The sequence below is a fragment of the Sinocyclocheilus grahami genome, unplaced genomic scaffold (assembly GCF_001515645.1).
Source record: "Sinocyclocheilus grahami isolate Dianchi unplaced genomic scaffold, SAMN03320097.WGS_v1.1 scaffold1129.1, whole genome shotgun sequence".
NCBI lineage: Eukaryota > Metazoa > Chordata > Actinopteri > Cypriniformes > Cyprinidae > Sinocyclocheilus > Sinocyclocheilus grahami.
This window is the reverse complement of record NW_015506308.1, coordinates 26,671-31,294: the sequence shown is the minus strand read 5'-3', so window position 1 is coordinate 31,294 and position 4,624 is coordinate 26,671. Positions and strand designations below refer to the sequence as shown.

General features: G+C 38.2%; 1 protein-coding gene across 1 annotated transcript in view; it reads right to left on the bottom strand.

Moving 5' to 3' along the window:
• The window catches only part of LOC107567108 (sodium/potassium-transporting ATPase subunit beta-2-like), a 37,383-nt gene that overhangs the window by 8,133 nt on the left and 24,626 nt on the right, over positions 1-4,624 (bottom strand). The gene's annotated exons all lie outside the window — the stretch shown is intronic.

Here is a 4,624-nt window from a genome sequence, read left to right as displayed (position 1 = left end):
CACTTATTTAAAAAAAGCCTCGTAAAAACTGCCAAGAACACTCACAACAGATGTCTGTGCATACAAACTTGTGAAAAATGAATTTGACAAGTCTTGACACCTCATATAAAACCATATAATACTTTAGGGAGAAAAAAAAACAGCACAAATAAATGAATGTTCACCTTTTATTTGTATTTTGCCTTCATACAAACAAGAAATGTGAAATCACTGTCAAATAATCGTCTCAGACTCACCTTATTATTATTAATATCTTTAACTTCAAACTATAAGCTAACATACACTACCAGTCACAAGTTTTTGAACAGTAAGATTTTTAATGGTTTTAAAGAATTCTCTTCTGCTCACCAAGCTTGCATTTATTTGATCCAAAATACAGCAAAAACAGTAACATTGTGAAATATTTTTACTATTTAAAATAACCGCTTTCTATTTTAAAATGCATTTCATTCCTGTGATTTCAAAGATATATTTTTAGCATCATTACTCCAGTCACATGATCCTTCAGAAATCACTCTAATATTCTGATTTGCTGCTCAAAAAACATTTATTATTATGATAAAAACAGTAGAATTTTTTCAGGTTTCTTTGATGAATAGAAAGTTCAGAAGAACAGCATTTATTTGAAATAGAAATCTTTTGTAACATTATAAATGTCTTTATCATCACTTTTAGCATCCTTGCTAAATAAACTACTAAAAAACATTAAAAATCTTACTGTCCAAAAAACTTTGACTGGTAGTGTAGGCTGATTATTCTTATAGATTGAAACAAATGTGCTTCAGCCAGTATAAAGGGTATGAAAGGTGCTCTGAGTTTCTGCAGAAAAAAAAATAAAGCGCTACAACAAAAGCATGTTGCTGGAGACGGGCTTTTAAAAATGCAAACTGCTTGTCTGCCAGCAGGAGGCGCTGTGAGAGCAGCAGAACTAGCGGTTTCTCCGGTAACGGCTGTAATCACAGCAGCTCCGCTCATGAACGCTACTTTATCAGATCAAATGAAAATGCCATGGAAGCTTTTCTGAAGACAGTCGGTTCCCTTCAGAGATACATTCATATAAAACACCCGCGACGCGTTATGATTGTGAAACGTGCAGTGCTCATGTTTATTCAGTCAAACGCCACAAATAAATCAGTGTATGGGAAACACTGGTAATGTATATCGAAATATCGGAAATGTGTTTAAAAATCATATCACCGTTATTGAAAAAAATTATATCGCGATACATATTGATAATGAATTATTGTCCAGCCCTATTCAAGCCCGAAAGGGCAGCAGAGTCGCGTGACAGACACAGTGCGTTTTAGGTAGGTGTGGCTGACTCTTAACTTTTATAAAGAATATCTCTTTGGATTTGAGACTTTAGTCTTTGCAACTTTACAGATCTTCTTTATGCACCAAGAGCTTGTAACACTCCAAAGAGAAAGAAACAATTTAAATCGCATCATATGACCCCTTTAAAGGAACAGTTCACCGAAAAGTTAACATTTTCTGAAAATCCACAGAACTCCAGTCCATCAGTTAACATCTGGAGAAGACAAAAGCTGAAACTAATCCAGCATTAAGACGTTTTTGACTGACGGCACCCATTCACTGCAGAGCATCCATTGCTGAGACACATCTCGGACGGCCTGAGAGTGAGCACATTTTCAGAAAATTTTCACTTTTAGATGAACTATTTATTTAACATAACAGCCTAACAAATTAATATAGTGACTAAAATATAATATTTGGAATGGTTCAATATAACATGTTGTTTTTAGCATGTCATTTTGTTAGATGTACTTCATCTGTGTATCATTATATAAATATATTGATGAATTTTACAACATTAAAAGATTATTTGACATGTAATTGTTTTGCTCTTTTGCTGATTTTGATTGCTTCTATTGTCCTCATTTGTAAGTCGCTTTGGATAAAAGACTAAATGTAAATGTATCTGTTTTAATCTAGTGGATATGTAGAGAATCACATTATCATCAAACACACGACCAATCAGAATCCAGTATTGTGTGTAATAACGGAGATGAAGCGGTCTGTGTTTGTGTGTGATATCGAGGTGGTGAAGGTGACCTAGATTCCCTGCATTCACTCCATCTTCGTGTCATCCGTGTGTTTCTCATTCGTCCATCACTGAGCAAATGTCAGGACAGACTGAGGAGTAAATCCTCTTACACTAAAACCACTGCCTCCTCCAGCTCTATCTCTCTATCTCTCCATCTCGATCCGTCTCTCTCTCGCTCTCTCTACATACTCTACTCATTCTGTTATATGCTGTCTCTCTCTTTCTTTCATTTTTTTCCAGCATTATTTTCTGTCTGTTTGAGCTCTTTGTCTGCTCTCTCTCTCTCTCTCTCTCTCTCTCTCTCTCTCTCTCTCTCTCTCTCTCTCTCTCTCTACAAGCAGGGGGTAATGGCTGCCACCTGTTCCCAATGATTGGTGATCTGATGTGATTGCAGGAGGAGGGGAAGCCGTGAGAATTTAAGCAGCACCATTGCACAGCGCAAGGGTGTGTGTGGAGGCTGCATCGGGAGGCTTCTATTCTCAACCTTAAAAGCTTTGTTAGTTGTTTTGGTTAATGTTTTGTTGAATGGTTTCTTCCTAGTGTTATTGTTGACACTCTTGTGGTACTTGACGCCTACGACAAGAAATCTGGTTTGTTTTGGAAGTTATTATTTGTTTTGTCCCTATTTATGTTATTGTTTATCTGTTAAACTTATGTTGTTAGTTTATTGGGAAAGTGTTAGTAGAGAGGTGGGTGCCATTTTCTTTATTTTGTTTTTCTCTTGTTTATGTTAGTTAGGGAGGTAGTTATATCTATTGTATTTTTGTTTTCTTTTCTTTGTTTAGCTTAGTCAGTTTCTCCCAAATAGTTAGAGGGTTTATGTTTGTTATTTTGGCCTTGCCCCCTCTTGAAGTCTTGACATCCTTCCATATCTGTCAAATAAAATAACTTGTTTTTGATATTGAGATTCTTGGCCTTTGTTAAAGCTCGGGGGTTGAGAATTGAGTCTTGCTGCCTCCACACATCACCTTTTCTATTCTGTTACTTGTTCCTCCAACCCTAGACTAGCTGGGAACGTAACAGAATTTGGGGGCTCATCCGGGATCAAGTGGTAACAAATTGATGTTATCGGTGGTATTTGAAACAATGTTGAAAGTTATTCCGCTGGGGGATGAGCAAATTTGTAAATGGTAGGTGTCTCTTTTTCTCTTTGGTTTTGCCTGGCTGTTTTTGCTCTTTTTGATGTGGGAGAAGTTAGTAATAAGATATGGAGTTTGATTTAATCTCGTTTACGTTACTTCCCACTGTGGAAGTATATAATCGTTGTCGTAAAAGGGATTTAATTTCCATTGCAGACTTCTTTAACATTAGTATACTTAAAGAGGCGAGTAAACCGGCTATCAAGGAAGATTTATTTAGGAAGTTGGTAGAAGCTGGCATTTTGGCTGCGTCAGGAGGGGAGGTTGGGAAAGAATCTGAGACTGCTGGCTTTGGTTCTGTTCTTAACATGGATTCAAAAGGTTCTGATGCTGTATTGGAAATTAAGCTAAAAGAATTAGATCTTGAGTTAAAGCGACAAGAATGTGAGGCTCAGCGCATCAGGCTTCGAGTAATAGAAGCTGAACGAGCACGGGATAGTGAGCGACATGGAAATGAGATGGAGGCTCTAAGATTACGTAGCAGACCCACTCCATCACCTCGGATTAGATCTGCTGGTTCATCAGCTGGGATGCCAATAGTAGATTCTGTGCAGACCCTAAATCAAAGCTCCTCTGATTCACCTTCTGCGTCACAATCTGATTTTGACGTTAGCAGGTATATTAGACTTGTACCGCCATTTAGAGAGACCGAAGTGGACTCCTATTTTGTCGCATTTGAGCGTGTGGCTGCAAAGCTACAGTGGCCTAAGGATATGTGGGCTCTACTTCTGCAATGTAATTTGACCGGTAAAGCGCAAGAGGTTTCAGCTGCGTTGCCTATTGAACAATCTCTCAATTATGATGTAATGAAGGCTGCTGTCTTACGAGCGTATGAACTGGTGCCGGAAGCTTATCGCCAAAAGTTTAGGGCACATGTAAAAACAGCCAGACAAACATATGTTGAATTCGCACGAGAGAAAAGGACACTTTTTGAAAAATGGTGTGTTTCTAGCAAGATTATCACTTTTGAGCAGCTCCGGGAGTTAATCTTGTTAGAAGATTTTAAAGCCTGTGTCCCAGAAAATGTTGTTGTGCATTTGAATGAACAGAAAGTGCAGGCCCTTACTGATGCTGCTGTTATTGCGGATGAATTTGTGTTGACCCATCGTAATGTATTTTCATCTACGCGTCGGCCCAGAAGTCAGTCCTCAGCTATGGAGAGCTCAGAACTATTTCAGGCTTCTGTTCGTTCTGCTAATTCAGAGATGTTTGCTGGAGGTAAACGTAAATCTAGTCCTAAGCGTGCAGGAGATAGGCGGGTCTGTTTTTATTGTCTCGACCCAAGCCACTTAATCTCAGAGTGTAAAGCTTGGAAACAGAAAAGTGTTTCTAAGGCCAAAAATGTAGCTTTAGTACAATCGGTACCAGTGTTAAAAGATTTGGATGCTGTTGCTTACCAACCTTTTCTCTCTTTCGGCTC